The sequence below is a fragment of the Pelobates fuscus genome, chromosome 9 (assembly GCF_036172605.1).
Source record: "Pelobates fuscus isolate aPelFus1 chromosome 9, aPelFus1.pri, whole genome shotgun sequence".
In the NCBI taxonomy this organism is placed as follows: Eukaryota; Metazoa; Chordata; class Amphibia; order Anura; family Pelobatidae; genus Pelobates; species Pelobates fuscus.
The window spans coordinates 123763028-123784609 of record NC_086325.1 but is presented as its reverse complement, the minus strand read 5'-3'; the positions used below and the strand labels follow the sequence as shown (position 1 = coordinate 123784609).

The 21582-nt window shown below is 43.6% G+C and overlaps 1 protein-coding gene across 3 annotated transcripts in view; it reads right to left on the bottom strand.

The window, feature by feature from the left end:
- NEK6 (NIMA related kinase 6) overlaps positions 1-21582 on the bottom strand; it is a 407500-nt gene that overhangs the window by 302615 nt on the left and 83303 nt on the right. The window lies entirely within an intron of this gene.

Genomic DNA, 21582 nt, shown 5'->3' with positions numbered 1-21582 from the left:
ACACAAACATGTATCTCTGGTACATCTTCTCCTTAATTAGCCTTATGAAGGCCCAGCAAGTAGCCATTACCAAAGACATCAGTGGGTATACCTTCTGGTATAATTCATCGTGCACCCAGGTGGCTACTTATACCTTTGACTATTGTGATATTGTAGAATGCCCATTTCCCACACCACAAATCCAGAGCATCTATAGAGATATCCCTCATTCGAAAGACCCATATGTTTGTGTAGTTGACAAACAATGGGGGCACAATTGTGATCATTGGGGGGCAGCGGGATGGAATGCCGGGCCTGCCTGGGGTTACAAACCAAAAAGTGCCGTATCTAAAGTAGATGATCATGGTAGATCCCTCCTCCAGAGGATGACTTTGAGAAAGCCTGGAGGGAGTACACCAATGAAATTAATTCTTAATATTGAGCATCCAAGCCCAACAGATGCAGACCAGTATGTGATGGGAATGTATTGGAAAAAGGGTTCCTATAAAAAGTTAGGGCATTTCTACCTTAAAGATATGTGCAACTCTTCTGAGTGGCAAGGGGCCACCCATATGGTCCCTAACCCATTAAAACCTCATATCCAGACCTTTCAAGACATGATGGCCATTGCTAACCCCACTTTTGAAGATACCATGGCCGCTGAAACAGGTTTTAATGATGTAAATTTATGGTTAGAATGGATGAAATATAATGCCAATAAGCATAATAGAACCGCATGTTATGTGTGTGGCGGTGCCCGGCCTCACCTGGGTACCGTGCCTTTAATCCTACCAGTAGATATAGAAGAATGTGTTTTAAGCCTTTTTGCCTATCACTATAATTTTAACAGGTCCATATGTATTGCATGGACAAAGGAGTATCCTCTCCTAACCCAGGATGTCAAACCCCCTGATGGTATTACCGTATATAAAGGTAATTACACTTGCTATGCCATGTACGATGGTATTGGTAAATTTGTAGGTAACTTTTCCAAAGGTTATTGTGCTACATACAGAACTGTCCCTGTACGTTTACTGCAGCATCACACTAGGTCATTAGGAGATATTTACTGGTTGTGTGGGGATTTACAGTTAAGATCCAGAATGGACACAGCGTGGTGGGGGGAGTGTACGTTGACTAAGGCCATTATGCCTATACACATTATCTCTGACACACACCTCAACACCCATGGGCCCAGCCACACTAAGGTTAAACGTGAAGCCCCAGTAAAAGGAAGTTTTGACCCTCACATTTACATTGATGCCATTGGGGTGCCTAGGGGGGTACCCAATGAGTTTAAAGCAAGAGATGAGGTTGCTGCAGGATTTGAATCAATTTTTACCATAGTTACTGCAAACAAGAATTTAAACTGGATAAATTATATTTATTACAACCAACAGCGTTTCGTTAATTACACCAGAGACGCCCTCCAGGGGTTGGCCGAACAGCTGCAGGCCACATCCCAAATGACTTTTCAGAATAGAATGGCCCTAGATATGATCTTAGCAGAGAAAGGAGGGGTTTGTAAAATTTTGCCCGACACTATGACATGTTGTACATATATCCCAGAAAATACAGGCCCTAATGGTAAAGTTACATTAGCCATAGAAAAATTAAATGATCTGTCTGAAGAGTTAAAAAGGAATTCTGGGATAAAAGATCCTTGGGAAAGATGGTTTGGTTGGATGACAGGATGGCAAAAGGCTTTAATGCAGATTGGTATGGCTATACTAATTTTTCTTTTTATTTTTGCTCTTCTCTTTTGTTGTGTCCTCCCATGTCTGAGAAAATCCCTCATGAAGACTGTTGACCAAACGGCACCCACTTTCACCCATCTCGAAGTTGATGACCACGACTTCCAAGACGTCACCTCACCCTGTCTGCCGCTGCAAACAATCCCTTTCGTTGATAAAGTGCAGGAATTCTAGGAAGGGACTAGCTTAGGGACAGCATCTGTCAGTGAATGGTAAAGGCCCCGTGCGGAGAAGTGGTGGGTTAGCTGCCATGGGATACCCATGGGTGTGAAGTGTTCGAGAGCCATACTGATGGATGAGTTAGCCTATTAGGGTCAGTTCTAGGGACAGACTTGCACTTTGCATTAACACCTAGCTAGCGGCCACGGGGTTTCTGTGCCTTTGGGTTAACACGTCTTCTGATACTAACCTAATAAAGTTTTATCTCTTAGAATCTAACATTTCATAGGGGGGACTGATGTGGAATTATCAAAAATTATTATTGTACTTGTATTGAATTATTGTACTAACTCCATTTTAACCTTATATTGTGACAATCCTCCATTTTGTCCTCCTAACCTGACTTCTTCAAATCCTCCATTTTGTCCTCATGACTTAACTTGTTCATTTTAAAACTACATTACGTGACTGAACTTCTCAACCCAATTAATATAGTAGACAAAGACTGTGTTTTCCTACAAGGACAAATGCCAGGAGGTGCTGGGTACTCCTTAAGACTTGCTGGCTACTCCTTAGAACTTGTAAGATAGTATAGTTTGAAGGCCACAGAACACAGTAGTAATGAAATGTTCTATTCATAAGAGACCTTGCACCTGGACATGAAGTCTGATATCATTGACCGTGTAAAATGACGCTTAGGACCCCCTTATCCCCCCCGTGTCCAGAATAATCCCACCTCTGATGGGTGGGCACGGGACTAACCTCTTAATTTTACGAACCAATAGGTAAGACACTAACCCCGTCACTTAACAATTAATCCAATTGATGATGTTTATTTACTGATATTCTAATAATCAATGATGACGCAAAATGCCTCTTAAAAGGGCCTGCGCGCCCGCTTTTTCTTCACTTGCCAATAAACTTTCTCGAAGTTATTTTAACCTGAACCTTGCGTGTCAGACTTAATTACTTCAGCGTATATACGCAATTTAATTTTATTGATTTGGACAGGAACAGATAGACATTTGAACATTTTGGTTTACTTTCAAAAAGTACCATAACAGGTTGCATTGTAGTTTAGATAATTCAGTGCTATGCTTCAATGGCTAAGCTGGGTGCATTCAATTGATTACGTATTTTTATGGAGTGAGGGGGTTCAGAGGTAATGAGGTAGGCTTAGGATGCAACATTCCTCAAAAACATTTATTTTTATAAGCAAAAACTATAAAGCCCATGAAAAATATAGCATATTATAGAGGCCAAAACCTCAAATGCATTTAAAAAAAAAAAAGTGTTGGTGCCGGGGGTGTCCCTTAACTTTTAAGTAAGCACCTACATTTTGGCCCCCATGCTATTTTATTAGGACCCAATGGTTGGAACAAGCACATTATACTGAACATATCCTACCTCACTGCCTACAACAAATTGGTTAATGGAAGCGGTTCCCAACCCACTCTTCAAGTACCCGCTGAGGGATTACTCAGTTGTGTCTAAGGTGTTTTTTAGAAAAAAATATTTTTTTTCCTGATTTCCTGGATTGTCTCACAAATTAAACCATTTTTCCTTTATCCGTTTTCTTTCCTTATTATATAAATTTGATGTACACTGTTGAATTGCTCCTTTTTTATATGCAATCGAGAGAAGAAGAAAAAAACTAAAAGATAAGCTATTGGGTAGATAATCATAAATAACTCTTTGGATTAAATAAAATAAAAAAATAACAAAGGTTGAAGAAAACTTTATTAAGATACATGACAAACAACAATAAACACAAACGAGTAGACAAATGGGAATACCTGCGTATAAAAGTAAATGTGTAAACTAAGGAAATGTGTATGGTAACTGGAGGAGACGATGGTATAGAGCAGGGGTAGGCAACCTATGGCACTAGTGCCATGCACAGCACTCGAGGTGTCTTTGCACAGCACTCAAGGCTGCTAGAGTCAAACAGGCTCTGGGCCTATCAGGAGTCTAGGTGAAACTTCAGATATCTGCTAATACAAAAAGGTGGTCAAGGACAATCCTCAATTTATACATTGCAGCACATAGAGGAAGTGATCTCAGATCACTTCCTCCCAGCACTTGTGAATGGAAATCCACACTGTAGTAGAGCAGCCCGCAGCTGCTGTTGCAGCTCCTGCCCTTGACCTGTACCTGGCCAGCCTGGTCCCCACTGGAACCCAGGGAATCCACCCACAGTGCTAGATATACACAGACCTGCAGAATTAGCCTCCCCTCATACAAATAATATGAACTGCCCACACACAAACATACACACAATCCCCACAAATGCAACACCACTAACAATCCACATACATGCACACAATCCCACATGCAATACCCCAAACAGCCCCCACACACTACCAAACACACAATGTCACATATCCACCCACACACAATTCCACAAGCAGCCCTCAAACACAGCCCACATTCATATGTATCATAAACGATACCATAAACTACTAATGAACATATACAATATAATAGCTCATATACGCACAAATACAATAATACAAAGCAATTACAGTATAAATAACACAAGCAGAATACGGCAGCATAGACACCTCAATTTTAAAAAAAATCGGCACGCTACGGGACATCACAATCCTATATCAGCACAGTGCTGCTGAAAGGTTGCCTGGTATAGAGGAATACGCTTATAATTAACGCCTGAGAAACTAGATAGCTGTATAACAAGACTAAAAAAGCACAGTAAGGTCTACCTGCCTGATTACACTAAAGACTAAAGATGGGGAAAGGCAAGGGAGTAAAACAAAAATAAATAAATAAATTATGGTATGGACGATTAATACAAAAAGGTGCTATATAAATCTACAAATATCTATAGGCAGACAGTATAATCTCACTTATATTGGAGGTACAAAGAACTAACAACTTCCTTGTAATGGCGCCTGTGACTACCACGGTGAATTGTTAGATGGAGGGAGCACCTACAATACCTTTTAGAGAGAGAGAAAATCTCTAGAGGCAGAAGAAGACAGGGACACAATATTTAATGTCAATTACCTGTAAGTGTGAAATAATTCTCACTTGTCTAAAATGTAAATTAAACTAGCAACTTTCTTATAAGAGTTCCTTGTGACTACATCGGTAAACCTTAAAACGTATGACACACCTACATACCATATAGAGACATAAGGAAGAAAATAGAGGCATAGGAGAACAGGAACACAAGTGACTATAGTGTCCCTTTAAATAAAAAATGACATACAAAAGTTATAATAAATGCTCCACATGGTGATTAAAAGAGAGAGGGAAAAGTAAAAACACGCCTGATGCGAGTTTCAGTATTCTAAGGAGCACCTTTATCAGAGTAAAACCTAATACACTTTACAAAAAAATTGAAAACACAGGCAAACCTCATAAGCAAGTAGCACATTCAGACATTGGTAGATAATGATTTAAACAATATTAAAATAAAGATTAGGTGCTTGCAGTATTTCCAACACACAGTTACAATTACTTGTCATAATAAAGCTCTTAATAGTGAAAGCGGTGCAGTGACAGTTTGCAGGCACCAAACTTGCCTGAAGATAAACAAAAGCTATTATTGCGCTTTCAAAATCCTTTTGTGCTGCAACATTTTCTTTCCCTTGGCTCCCAAGGGAGAAGGAAATACAGGGATCTTGCAGAGCCAGGAAACTCTCCTCTATTCTGGGCCGCCTGCCCGAATTCCTCAAGAATTCACAAGCCAGATTTTCTAATCCAGGCACTATATATAATATACATTTTTTTTTTTCGTTTTGCACAACTGCCAAGGTAGTCAATAATCCTGCAAACATGTAAGAACAGTTTTGTATTAGCTTTGTATTAGAATAGATTAGATTCCTGGACAGCCAGCAAGAAAACAACAGTTTTTTTGTTGTCAATGCATGTTCCAAGTATCCCTCCATTGAAAGGACAGTCCCTTTTTGGGACCCAAAGCTCATGGTTCTGATTTCATACTCTGGCATCTCCTTTATGATTAGCTCAGAGATCCCATTGTATATGAGTGTCTAACAGTGTCCCACAGCTATAAAATCTAAAGCAATGAGTGATGTGTATGAGTGTGTCCCAGGACTACAGAAATAAAATTCAGATTAATGTGTGGTGTATAAGAATGTCTCACACTGTTTCAGAAAAATAAAAAAAAACCTTTTGTTTGCTGCATGCTTAAAATATATATATATATATATATATATATATATATATATTTTTTTTTTTTTTAACTTAATAGCTGGGCTTCCCCATCACCCCTGCCAATAAAATATATATATTTTTTCCTCTAGATTTATAAATGAATCAAAAGCCAGACTGTCCTGGCACGGCCTGGCATTCAAAACAAATGACGTAAGTCTTTTGATTCTGTGAGCACAGCACGCACTTCTCAATAATAGGAGGTATGAAATTGGGATAGAAGGGTCAAAGAGGAGATATGGTGAGGACGTATATATGAGCACTATATCAGACTTCGTAGATGCACCTCCTTGACTTTGCTGAAGCTTTAAATGTAGTGTTGTCGCGAACCTGAAATTTTCGGTTCGCGAACGGCGAACGCGAACTTCCGCAAATGTTCGCGAACCGGCGAACCGCGCGAACCGCCATTGACTTCAATGGGCAGGCGAATTTTAAAAACAACAGGGACTCTTTCTGGCCACAATAGTGATGGAAAAGTTGTTTCAAGGGGACTAACACCTGGACTGTGGCATGCCAGAGGGGGATCCATGGCAAAACTCCCATGGAAAATTGCACAGTTGATGCAGAGTCTGCTTTTAATCCATAAAGGGCAGAAATCACCTAACATTGACACCTGTCCTCAAAGCCCAGCCCTGATAAACACTGACACAGAGCAGAATAGAGACTGTTCCCCCTACATAGGGTCACTTGGCAGATATGGTTTGACACCTGTCCTCAAAACCCCTGATACACACTGACACAGAGCAGAATAGGGACTGTTCCTCCTACATAGGGTCACTTGGCAGATATGGATTGACACCTGTCCTCAAAACCCCTGATACACACTGACACAGAGCAGAATAGAGACTGTTCCCCCTACATAGGGTCACTTGGCAGATATGGATTGACACCTGTCCTCAAAACCCCTGATACACACTGACACAGAGCAGAATAGAGACTGTTCCCCCTACATAGGGTCACTTGGCAGATATGGATTGACACCTGTCCTCAAAACCCCTGATACACACTGACACAGAGCAGAATAGAGACTGTTCCCCCTACATAGGGTCACTTGGCAGATATGGATTGACACCTGTCCTCAAAACCCCTGATACACACTGACACAGAGCAGAATAGAGACTGTTCCCCCTACACAGGGTCACTTGGCAGATATGGATTGACATCTGTCCTCAAAACCCCTGATACACACTGACACAGAGCAGAATAGAGACTGTTCCCTGTCCACAGAGACCATGATACACACTGACACAGAGCAGAATAGAGACTGTTCACCGTCCACAGAGACCATGATACACACTGACACAGAGCAGAATAGGGACTGTTACCCCTACATAGGGTCACTTGGCAGATATGGATTGACACCTGTCCTCAAAACCCCTGATACACACTGACACAGAGCAGAATAGAGACTGTTCCCTGTCCACAGAGACCATGATACACAGACACAGAGCAGAATAGAGACTGTTCACCGTCCACAGAGACCATGATACACACTGACACAGAGCAGAATAGGGACTGTTCCCCCTACATAGGGTCACTTGGCAGATATGGATTGACACCTATCCTAATGATCCCTGATACACACTGACACAGAGCAGAATAGAGACTGTTCCCCCTACATAGGGTCACTTGGCAGATATGGATTGACACCTGTCCTCAAAACCCCTGATACACACTGACACAGAGCAGAATAGAGACTGTTCACCGTCCACAGAGACCATGATACACACTGACACGGAGCAGAATAGAGACTGTTCACTGTCCACAGAGACCATGATACACACTGACACAGAGCAGAATAGAGACTGTTCCCTGTCCACAGACACCATGATACACACTGACACAGAGTGTCCGCGTGAAATAGGGCCGTGAGTAATGACGTCACGGGTAGCCTGCCCATAGTATCGCATAGGGTGGAAGAGCTGATAGGACATCTGAAACGTATTGGGATGGAGATGCTTAATTGTTCTCCAAAATGCTTGACACCACCCCATAGTGAATCTCTGCAAACTTTAATACCATCAGAGGAGGAAGAATGTGGCAGCCCACTGGGATTATTCGAAAAATTTCAAATTGATGATTTTCCAGACCCTGGGGTTGACATTAGTCCAGATTTACATCTTGTGACCCATGAGGATGTTCCAGGCACTACTTGTGAAATAAAGACAGATAATAAAGTGAATGATCCTTCTCCTTGGGACTTGCACCCTGTCGTTGAAGGTGGAGTAGGCAATGGCAAGAGCATGCTGTGGGTAGTCAGTGCAAACACTCTCTTCCCGGTGAATAATGAGGAGACTAACTATGATGACGTTATTTGCGTTGAAAGTAATGATGCCAGAGATCTTTTGAAACCATATGGAAGGAACGAATTGGTTAAAAGAAAGGCAAGAGACCACCTGCATATAGACAAGAATACGCATAAGAGAAAGAAGAGAACAGGTGAAAAAGAGAAGCTGCAGACTGCCTATCTGCAAATAGTTGAGTTATGTCCTGAAGATGTCCGTGTTACCACTGTGCAGAATCTGTTTGATACACTACTGAGGAGTCAGAGAAACCCCAGATCTTCACGTATTGGATGAGTCGGTGCGTGGAGTTGCAGAGAACGTAGAACAAGAAATATTTAAACTTTTCCTGTGTACTGACAGCAGATATACATAGGGTCACTTGGCAGATATGGATTGACACCTGTCCTCAAAACCCCTGATACACACTGACACAGAGCAGAATAGAGACTGTTCCCTGTCCACAGAGACCATGATACACACTGACACAGAGCAGAATAGGGACTGTTACCCCTACATAGGGTCACTTGGCAGATATGGATTGACACCTGTCCTCAAAACCCCTGATACACACTGACACAGAGCAGAATAGAGACTGTTCCCTGTCCACAGAGACCATGATACACACTGACACAGAGCAGAATAGGGACTGTTACCCCTACATAGGGTCACTTGGCAGATATGGATTGACAAATCCCTGACAAACAGCTACCACATGCAAGGAAGGCAGCAGGGGCGCAAATGACCCACTCCCGACGCGGGAAGGTAGTGACGACAAATAACAATACAGGACTCTTTAGAGGCCCTGTAATTGTAATCAGTCCACTTGAAATCCTTTAACTTTGATCAATTGGAGGGAAGTCTGGAGCAGAGCCACTGACCCATGCGCAGGGCCAGCCTTAGGCCTTTGGGCGCCCTGTGCAAGAAATCTTCACCCTGTCACACCCATGTGCAAGAAATCTTCACCCTGTCACACACACACAGACAGGCAGACAGCCATACACACGCACACACACAACTGCGACTGACTAGGTTTTAGTCACCTCCTCAAAAGGACGCATGAGCCTACAGGCATTGCGCATGAGCGTCCAGTAACGTGGCAAAAAAATTCCCAGCTCCCCAGAGGCTGTCCTAGCACCCCGGTCATACAAATATTCATTAACAGCTTTTTCTTGTTGGAGCAGGCGGTCGAACATTAGGAGTGTTGAATTCCAACGTATAGGGCTGTCACAAATCAAGCGCCTCACTGGCATGTTGTTTCGCCGCTGGATATCGGCAAAGTGAGCCATGGCCGTGTAGGAACGCCTGAAATGGCCACACACCTTCCTGGCCTGCTTCAGGACGTCCTGTAAGCCTGTGTACTTATGCACAAAGCGTTGTACGATCAGATTACACACATGTGCCATGCACGGCACATGTGTCAACTTGCCCAACTTCAATGCCGCTATCAAATTTTTTCCGTTGTCACACACCACTTTGCCGATATCCAGTTGCTGCGGAGTCAGCCACTTTTCCACCTGTGCGTTCAGGGCGGACAGTGCTTGTCCGGTGTGACTCTCTGCTTTCAAGCAAGTCAAACCCAAGACGGCGTGACACTGCCGTATCCGGGATGTGGAATAGTACCTGGGGAGCTGGGGGGGTGCCGTTGATGTGGAGCAAGAAGCAGCGGCACAAGAGGACTCAGCCGAGGAGGTTATGGAAGAGGATGGAGTAGGAGGAGTAGAGGAGGTGGCAGCAGGACTGCCTGCAATTCGTGGCGGTGTCACCAACTCCTCTGCAATGCCACGCATTCCTTGCTTGTCAGCCGTCAGCAGGTTTACCCAATGCGCAGTGTAGGTGATATACCTGCCCTGACCATGCTTTGCAGACCAGGTATCAGTGGTCAGATGGACCCTTGCCCCAACACTGTGTGCCAGACATGCCATGACTTCCTTTTGCACAATCGAGTACAAGTTGGGGATTGCCTTTTGTGAAAAGAAATTCCGGCCGGGTACCTTCCACTGCGGTGTCCCAATAGCTACAAATTTTTTGAACGCCTCAGACTCAACCAGATTGTATGGTAAAAGCTGGCGGGCTAATAGTTCGGACAAGCCAGCTGTCAGACGCTGGGCAAGGGGGTGACTTGGTGACATTGGCTTCTTACGCTCAAACATGTCCTTGACAGAAACACATGACTGTGGGCAGATGAGCGAGAACTGCTCAAGGCGGGAGACGGAGTGGCGGATGGTTGAGAGGGGGCAAGAAGGACAGCAGTGGTTGACGTGGCTGAAGATGCTGGACCAGGAGGAGGATGGCGGCTTAGAGTAGGCGTGCTGCTTGTACTCATGTGTTGATCCCATAGGCGTTTGTGATGTGAGATCATGTGCCTACGCAAAGCAGTTGTACCTAGGTGGGTGTTGCACCTCCCACGACTCAGTTTCCTTTTGCACAGGTTGCAAATGGCATCGCTGTTGTCCGAGGCAGACACACAAAAAAAATGCCACACTGCTGAGCTCTGCAATGACGGCATTCTGGTGGTGGACACAGCATGCGTTGATTGGCGTGCTGTCGGGCTGACCCCGGGTGCCGATGCATGCTGTCTGACTGTGCCACTAGCTCCTTGCGACGACCCCCCCCCTGCTTCCAACTCGTCTCCTCCTCCTCCTCTCTGTCTCCCCATCTGAACTTTCGCCCTGTTCTTCTTCTTGCCGAGCGGGCACCCACGTGACATCCATGGACGCATCGTCATCATCAACCGCTTCGCTTGTATCTGACAACTCAGAAAAGGAAGCAGCAGCGGGTACAACATCATCATCATCACACCGTACCTCCATGTGTTTAATGCTGCCTGCCTGAGACATATCCCTGTTATCTACATCCTCTAGCAATAATGGTTGCGCATCACTCATTTCTTCAAACGGGTGTGTGAATAACTCCTCTGACATACCAAGTAAAGCGGCTGTGGTGCTAGTTTTGGTGGTGGCGGCAGGCGGGTGAGTGCTATCTTGAGAGGTGCCTGAAGCTAAGCTGGAGGAGGATGGTGCGTCAAGGTTCCGAGCGGAGGCTGTACAAGATTGGGTGTCCTGTGTTAGCCAGTCAACTAAGTCCTCAGAACTTTTCAAGTTCAGGGTACATGGCTTCTGAAAACTGGGCATTATTCTAGGGCAAAAGGGAATCACAGCACCACGACCACGACGGCCCCTGCGGGGTGGCCTGCCTCTGCCTGTCATTTTTTTGGGGATTAGTGGTACTATGCGTGCAAGCTACTGTGAGACCAGATATGATTGGCAATGTGCACTGGAACAGTTCTGCAGAGCACACACTGTAGGCCTGACACACCCGCTTGAAGACAAGTAACTGCTATTCAATCTATAACAGTGAAAAAAAAATTTTGGTTTTAAAAGCACGCTATAGAGACACCAGATATGATTGGCAATGTGCACTGGAACAGTGTCAGGGTACCTGTAGTCTCTACCTCTGAGAAGAGGAGAGACTTAGACGTTTTCCCGTTCAGAAGGGCTGTTTCCTCCGTTCCTCGCGGTTCCTCCGGTCGGTTACACGCCGGCCGCGAGGGATCCACGCCCTTTTATGACGTGACGCTCAGTAGCCGACGTCATGACGCCAAGCCTGCTCGACCTGTCACTCAAACCCTGAACACGAACCAGGACTCGTCGGGGGTGTGATTACCTCCTAGAACCGGGGTATTTAATAGAGCTTCCCGCATTTGCTCATTGCCCTGTCGTGGTTCTAGCCAGTCTAGTCACTCAGTGCTCTTGTATGTCTATTGTCTCTTTGGTTCTGACCCGGCTTGTTTGTATTACTCTGCTTATCTCTGTTATCCTTTGACCCGGCTTGTCTCTCGCTTACCTGTCTTCTCGTTCCCTCGACCTCAGCTTGTCTCTGACCATTCTCTACTTACTCCTTACGTTAAGTCCGGCCATTCTAAGGTCCGGTATACGTACCATATTCACTTTGTACTCTGCGTGTTGGATCCCTGTCCCGATCCTGACATTACGACAGGGCCAATGGATCCTGCAGGTACAAGTAGTCAGCTTGGTCCTTCCGATCCTAGGTTTGACGCCATGGAACATAGAATGGATCATATGGCCTTAGCGTTACAGGGGTTATTATCTCGTCCTAATAATCCACCAGAAGAGATGCGTAATAATTCTATCTCCCCTGTAAGTTCAGGTTTAGAGGTAGCCACTGTAGGTGCCTCCTCCCGTATTACCCCACCTGTACGTTATGGTGGTTCTCCTGAGAAGTGTCGAGGTTTTTTAAACCAAATCAGTATCCACTTCGAATTACAACCCCGTTCCTATCCTACAGATAGGGCGAAGGTCGGATTTATTATCACCTTACTCGTTGAGAGAGCTCTGAGATGGGCCAATCCGTTGTGGGAGAACGATAACCCGTTAGTATATAATTATAATGCCTTTGTAGCTGCTTTTAGAAGAACTTTTGACCCTCCTGGTAGAAAGGTCAATGCAGCCAGATTACTGTTGCGCCTTAGACAAGATCACCGAACACTTGTGGATTATGCACTAGAGTTCAGGTCCTTGGCGGCAGAAGTTAAGTGGAATGAACAGGCTTATATAGACGTATTTTTAAACGGATTATCAGATGTAATACTTGATGAGGTTGCTACTAGAGAGCTTCCTGAGAATTTGGAGGATTTAATTTCTTTTATCTCTCGCATTGATGAACGCTTAAGAGAGAGGCAGAACACTCGAGATAGAACCCGTAGACCTTCCTTCAAACTAGCTCCCTCATTTCTAAGTCCTGAGACCAAAACCTTACCTTTTCCAGAACCTATGCAGGTAGGCAATACTCATCTCTCAGAAGAGGAGAGACAGTACAGGAGAAGGGAGGGGTTGTGTATGTACTGTGGAGTCAGAGGTCACTTACGCCTAAATTGTCCTAATCGATCGGGAAACGCTCGCACCTAAGTTTCTCTAGAGGACAGGCCTTGGGTGTTTCTATTTTGTCCTCTACTCATAATTATAAAGATCATAGGCTTCTGCTACCCGTTTCCTTAACTTGGGAGAGGGGAGTAGTAGAGACTGTGGCATTGATAGATTCCGGAGCTGCTGAGAGCTTCATCGACCAAGTTTTTGTCACTAAACACACTATTCCATCTCAGTTAAGGGAGACGCCCTTGGCCGTTGAGGCCATAGATGGTAGACCTTTAGTTGAGCCTGTGATTTTTCGTGAAACCAGACCCGTTAACTTAACTGTTGGTATTTTACACGAGGAAGACATATCTCTGTTACTCATTTCATCTCCTTCTGTTCCCATAGTCCTGGGGTATTCTTGGTTAAAGAGACATAACCCTATTATTGATTGGGAATTAGGGGAGATAATCTCATGGGGTCAGAATTGTCAGGAGAAGTGTTTACAGAAAGTCTCACCGCTTTGCATAGTTAATACATCCACTCAGTCTACCGACTCTACAGAAGTACAAATACCGCCACTGTACCTGGACTTAAAGGCGGTATTTGACAAAAAGAAGGCCGATACTTTACCTCCACACAGGACCTTTGATTGTAAGATTAATCTACTCCCTGGTACTATGCCTCCCAGGGGCAATGTATACCCTTTGTCTACTAAAGAGAACTTAGTCCTAGAGGAGTATATTCGTGAAAATCTAGACAAAGGATTCATTAGGAGATCTTCCTCCCCTGCCGGGGCTGGGTTTTTTTTTGTTAAAAAGAAGGATGGTACGCTGAGACCTTGCATTGACTACCGAGGTTTGAGCAAAATAACCGTTAGAAATGCCTACCCGATTCCTTTGATTACCGAGCTCTTTGATCGTTTAAAGGGTTCCAAGATTTTCACCAAGTTAGATCTCAGAGGGGCATCATATAACTTGGTGAGGATTCAGCAGGGTCACGAGTGGATGACGGCGTTCAACACTCGATATGGGCACTACGAGTATACCGTAATGCCTTTTGGTCTCTGCAATGCGCCGGCAGTATTTCAGGACTTGATCAATGAAGTTCTTAGGGAATTTCAACATGACTGTGTTATTGTATACCTGGATGATATACTTATACATTCTAGGGACATTGAGACTCACCACAGACAAGTCAGAAGGGTTTTGCGCAAACTTCTTCAACATGGCTTGTACTGCAAACTGGAGAAATGTAGTTTTGATCAGTCTCAGATGAACTTTCTTGGTTATGTGATTTCTGGGGAAGGGTTTAAGATGGATCCGGATAAACTCCAGTCCATTTTAGACTGGCCCTTACCTAAGGGTCTCAAGGCCATTCAGAGGTTTATTGGATTCTCCAATTATTATAGGCGCTTCATTAAGGGTTACTCGTCAATTATTGCTCCTATCACCAATATGACCAGACAGGGGGCTGACACTAAGAATTGGTCTACTGAAGCACTTCTTGCTTTCAAAACTCTCAAAGAACTTTTTGCTTCCGCACCAATTTTAGTTCACCCTGATACTACTCTGCCTTTCCTACTCGAAGTAGACGCCTCAGAGACGGGTGTAGGCGCTATCCTGTCCCAAAGGTTAGGTGTGGATAAACCATTACATCCATGTGTTTTTTTTTCCAAGAAGCTATCGGGCCCGGAGAGCAGATATGACATTGGTGACAGGGAACTACTAGCAGTTATCATGGCTTTAAAGGAGTGGAGACATTTATTGGAGGGGACCTTACATCCTGTTACTATTTTGACGACCACAAGAACTTGTCCTATATTGGGGAGGCCAAGCGATTGTCCTCCAGGCAAGCTCGTTGGTCTTTATTTCTCACCCATTTCAATTACGTACTCACTTATAGACCTGGTTCTAAGAATTCTAAGGCCGATGCTTTGTCTCGCCAATATGAACCTTCTACTGTATCTGAGCCAGTGTTATCCTCTCTAGTCCCCAAGTGCAATATTATCGCCAACACAAGTCTTAAAATTCATTCTCCACTGCTTGACCAAATCATGAAGTTGCAGCATCTGGCACCTGGGCAGACTCCTGTGGCAAGACACTTCGTTCCTCCTGAACTCCAACGGGAGCTCTTACAGTGTTTTCACGAGAGTAAGGTGGCGGGGCATCCTGGCATTCGCAAGACATATTCCTTGATCTCTAAAGATTTCTGGTGGCCTTCTTTACGAAAGGATATTAAGGATTTCATTGCAGTGTGTGAGATCTGTACTAAGACTAAGCAACCTCATACTCTTCCATGTGGTCTATTACAGCCCTTGGGCATTCCAGAGAGACCATGGTCCTGTTTGGCCATGGACTTTATTGTTGATTTGCCTATTTCTAAAAGACAGACTGTTATTCTCACTGTAGTCGATAGGTTTACTAAGATGGCTCATTTTGTGCCTTTACCTAAACTTCCGACTTCTCCTGAATTGGCGGAAATATTCGCTAAAGAAATTTTTCGTTTACATGGGATACCTTCCGAAATTATTTCTGATAGAGGTTCCCAATTTGTTTCACGTTTCTGGAGATCCTTCTGTTCTCAATTAGGCATCAAATTGAATTTTTCTTCTGCTTATCATCCTCAGTCTAACGGAGCTGCTGAACGTACCAATCAAAAGATTGAACAATATTTGCGTTGTTTTGTTTCCGAACATCAGGACGATTGGGTCGGTTTGATTCCTTGGGCAGAGTTCGCACACAATAATCTTGTTTGTGATTCCACTCGCTCTAGCCCCTTTTTCATGAATTATGGCTTTCATCCTTCCATTCTTCCCTCGGTCTCTCCTTCCCAAGGGGTACCGTCGGTTGATGTTCATGTTGCCAATCTGAGGAAATTGTGGGATCAGACTCGACAAATTCTCCTACATAATTCCATGTTGTTCAAGAAACACGCTGATAAACGCAGAAGGGCGGCTCCTGTTTTTGTTCCTGGTGATAGGGTATGGTTGAGTACAAAAAACATTAGTTTAAAGGTTCCTTCTATGAAATTCGCTCCTCGTTACATTGGCCCGTACAGGGTCCTGACTCGTGTTAACCCGGTTGCGTATCGCCTGGTACTTCCATCTGCCTTACGCATCCCTAATTCTTTTCATGTTTCCTTGCTGAAACCGTTAATTTGCAACAGATTTTCCTCCACTGTTTCCTCCCCTCGCTCTGTTCAGGTTGAGGGTCAGGAGGAATACGAGATCAACTCCATCATCGATTCTCGAATTTCTCGGGGGAGGTTACAGTATCTTGTCGACTGGAAGGGATATGGTCCTGAGGAGAGGACTTGGGTACCTCAGGAGGATGTACATGCTCCTCGCCTCCGCAGGGCTTTTCACTCCCGCTTTCCATCTCGTCCCGGTTGCTTCCGCCCGGTGGGCGTTTCTGAGAGGGGGGGGGATGTCAGGGTACCTGTAGTCTCTACCTCTGAGAAGAGGAGAGACTTAGACGTTTTCCCGTTCAGAAGGGCTGTTTCCTCCGTTCCTCGCGGTTCCTCCGGTCGGTTACATGCTGGCCGCGAGGGATCCACGCCCTTTTATGACGTGACGCTCAGTAGCCGACGTCATGACGCCAAGCCTGCTCGACCTGTCACTCAAACCCTGAACACGAACCAGGACTCGTCGGGGGTGTGATTACCTCCTAGAACCGGGGTATTTAATAGAGCTTCCCGCATTTGCTCATTGCCCTGTCGTGGTTCTAGCCAGTCTAGTCACTCAGTGCTCTTGTATGTCTATTGTCTCTTTGGTTCTGACCCGGCTTGTTTGTATTACTCTGCTTATCTCTGTTATCCTTTGACCCGGCTTGTCTCTCGCTTACCTGTCTTCTCGTTCCCTCGACCTCGGCTTGTCTCTGACCATTCTCTACTTACTCCTTACGTTAAGTCCGGCCATTCTAAGGTCCGGTATACGTACCATATACACTTTGTACTCTGCGTGTTGGATCCCTGTCCCGATCCTGACAAACAGTTCTGGAGAGCACACGCTGAAGGAAGGACTGACAGAGCCGCTTGAAGGACACTGACTGGCTGCTAGTAGCTTACACTAGAAACCTTTTTTCTTTGTAAAAGCACGCTATAGAGACACCAGATATGATTGGCAATGTGCACTTGAACAGTTCTGCAGAGCACACACTGTAGGCCTGACACACCCGCTTGAAGACAAGTAACTGCTATTCAATCTATAACAGTGAAAAACAAATTTTGGTTTTAAAAGCACGCTATAGAGACACCTGATATGATTGGCAATGTGCACTGGAACAGTTCTGCAGAGCACACACTGTAGGCCTGAGACACCCGCTTGAAGACAAGTAACTGCTATTCAATCTATAACAGTGAAAAACAAATTTTGGTTTTAAAAGCACGCTATAGAGACACCAAATATGATTGGCAACTGTCAAAGCACTAATTTAAAAAATACAGGAGAGCGCACCTTTTAAAAGGTAAATACAAACAAGATATAAGTAATAAATAATAAAAATAGTAGTATAAACGTTAGCAGCTAGACATAAAGCAAAACTCCTTAATGATCATGCCCTAGTATATAGAATTCAAAAAATGTCAGCGCTATATATGGTAGCCTATACAATGAGGCAACCTATAACAATGTGCAGAAAAAAATCGTCAACCAAAATTCTGTGAGTTCAATAGTAAATAGATAGAAACACTTAAAATCCCACAGTAGTCTAGATTTATGCACTAAAAATATATAAAAACTTGTTTAAGAGTCCATATAGTCTTATAAGGGAGTCTTGAAGGGGTTAATCCTGTGTTGAGATGGGAGATACACTGTAGCTTTTACCTTTAAAAGATACAAAAGAAAACTTTCATAGTGTAAAACCGTTTTATTAAATCACAAGATACCCTTCCCCCCAAATAGGAACCCTTACTTGAACAAGTTGTGATAATTGTTTCCAATATATCACGAAATACACTTTTGTAAAATCAGAGGCTGTGTAGCCGTTTACCGTCCGCTGCTACTCAGTGGTTTCAAAATTCCCGCCCGATCTCAGCGCTGATACGGTGGGTATTCTCCTGCAGCATGGGAGCGTCAGTGTGTGGACGATTGTAAGCCGGCTATGAGCATCAGACCTCTGCACCCGATATCACATCATGTCAAAGCACGCTGGAACAGGTCTACAGAGCACACGCTGAAGTAGGCCTGACACCCAGACGCTTGCAGACAACTAACTGATCTTCTATTACAGTGAAAAAAAATGATTTCTTTAAAATCTAAAGCTTAAGCTATTGTTAAAACAGCTATGAGTGGTGGCACTGACTGTGCAAATGGGCAAGGCATCCAACCTGACACAGAAGCTGGCAGGCAGGCAACTGCTCTTCTATTACAGTGAAAACAAATTATTTATTTTAAATGTAAAGCTTAACCAATTGTTAAAACAGATATGAGTGGTGGCACTGGGCAAGTAGGCACAGTATCCAATGTGAACCTCACACAGAAGCTGGCAGGCAGGCAACTGCTCTTCTATTACAGTGGAAACAAAATTTTGGTTGTAAAAGCACGCTATAGAGACACCAGATATGATTGGCAACTGTCAAAGCACGCTGGCACAGGTCTGCAGAGCACACGCTGAAGTAGGCTTGACACCCTGACGCTTGCAGACAACTAACTGATCTTCTATTACAGTGAAAAAAATGATTTCTTTAAAATCTAAAGCTTAAGCTATTGTTAAAACAGATATGAGTGGTGGCACTGACTGTGCAAATGGGCAAGGCATCCAACCTGACACAGAAGCTGGCAGGCAGGCAACTGCTCTTCTATTACAGTGAAAAAAAATATTTATTTTAAATGTAAAGCTTAACCTATTGTTAAAACAGATATGAGTGGTGGCACTGGGCAAATAGGCACAGTATCCAATGTGAACCTCACACAGAAGGCACCTGCAATTACATTACACAGGGAAAAAAAAAAAAAAAGCAGCCTGATGTTATAGCCCTAAAAATGGCTTTTTGGGGTGCTGTCCTTACAGCAGAGATCAGATGAGTCCTTCAGGATTGTAGTGGACACTGAATACCCTAGCCTAGCTATCAATTTCCCTATCTAATCAGCAGCAGCTAAACTTTCCCTCCTCTCACTAAGCATGCATCTTCCGAATGAATCGAAAATGGATGCTGGGAGGGAGGTTGGAGGGTGTGGAAGGGAGGGAGTGCTGCTGATTGGCTGGAATGTGTCTGCTGACCGAGAGGCACAGGGTCAAAGTTTGCCCAATGATGACAAATAGGGGGCGGATCGAACTGCGCATGTGTCCGCCCGCCGCGGCGAACGCAAACACGCTAATTTCGCCAGGAACTGTTCGCCGGCGGACAGTTCGGTACATCACTATTTAAATGACTTGCCCAATTACATAATCTACACTTAAGATTATAGGTCTCCTGCTATGACCTACCGTCAAGACCCTCCACCCCCCAAAAAGAACGAACACACACTAAACAATATACACCTTCCTATTGAGGATAGAAAAAATTAAAAAACAAACAAACAATTTATGTAAAAGATCTAGAATTTGACTCATTAGAAATTACTTTTTGTGGAGAATGCATGGTGGCCAAGAATTAACTACCTGCAACATTTTGTGCAGTTATTGCAGTTATCCACAGGATAGCTTACCCACAGGATAGCTTAGGCACTATAAGCATTACAACCTCAACAAGGGTGCAATGGCTCTACTGTTCTCTCTACATGATCTCGAAAACACCTCACTTATTTATTTATTTTTAAATCGGCTCACATTCCACACTTTTCATCTAAATATTTACAAATTACATATTAGGTAATCCATATAAACTTTTATAAATGCTTACTTTGTAATACATAATATTCACGTTCCAAATTTTAACTAGCGTCAAGATATTAGCTGTTTTCCACATAACCAATGAATGCCTTGGGTTAAAGGGACACTATAGTCACCTGAACAACTTTAGCTTAATGAAGCAGTTTTGGTGTATAGAACATGCCCCTGCAGTCTCACTGCTCAATCCTCTGCCTTTTAGGACATAAATCCCTATGTTTATGAACCCTAGTCACACCTCCCTGCATGTGACTTGCACAGCCTTCCATAAACACTTCCTGTAAAGAGAGCCCTATTTAGGCTTTCTTTATTGCAAGTTCTGTTTAATTAAGATTTTCTTATCACCTGCTATGTTAATAGCTTGCTAGACCCTGCAAGAGCCTCCTGTATGTTAATAAAGTTCAATTTAGAGATTGAAATACAATTATTTGTAAATAAATAAATGTTTTTTTCTGTTATCATTGTATTTGGGTATATTTTGCCTCAGATATGCCCTCATGGCCTTCCTGATATAGTATGGGCCTGGTGGGTGGGAGCCCAAGGTAAAAGGGCCAAGCATCTCAGCTATTTCACAGCTTTCTATTAAGAACCTGGATGTGTGGCTGCATCTGTAGCTCCATAAATGAAATCAAAGGAGCCGCCTTTAGGTTGCTTAATTTTCCGATAAACTACACATTCCATAAAACTGTTGTATGCATCATTATGGCATTAATATGGCATATACATATTTAAATTGCACTTTATATTGCATTTTGATGGCATTATGAGCTAGTGAAGGACTTTACAGAGTGAAGCAGCAAAATATAATAATGTTTGAGGAAGTGAAGCAGCAAAAATATTTAGCATCTAGGGGAGATCAGTCAGTTAAATAGGAATAGAATGATAATTTTGCAGTTGCCAAAGTGGGAGATATATACACTTTGTGATATTCTGAGTAAGGATATTGGCCAAATTTCTGAGGTGATGACAGAAGGATGTATTTAAAGGGATACAATAGGCTTCAAAATAACTTTAAAATAGGCATCAAAATAACACTACAGGCATCCAGACCACTTCAGCTCATTTAAATGCTGCAAATTAAAAGTGTTATTTTTTTCTCCTAATCTGTATTGTGGTGGAATCTCAGTAAAAATAAATTTACTAGGACAAGATTGCCATGTGGCATATGTGTAAATGTTGGTGTATCAGTTAGTCAGTTACACATAGCTAAGATACAATCAACACTGTATTGAGCAAGTGCAGGAATGCAGAAACTGAAAACACTTCCCCTCCTCCATTGTTCTGGGTGAGCCATGTGGTCTAACAGGTAAGGGAAGTTAGGCTTTGTTCAGCTGATTGGGTAAAGAGTATATGTGGGTAGAGTTAACAATAGGAGGAGCTATATGTCTATATTATGCATTTACACAGTCAGTTCTGGGCTCAGATCTTGTTGTATTTTGGTGACATTAGTCCCTCTGAGCCCCGGTCGGTGAATCGAATAAAGAATCTCTTCCTTCCTGAAGAAACCTGT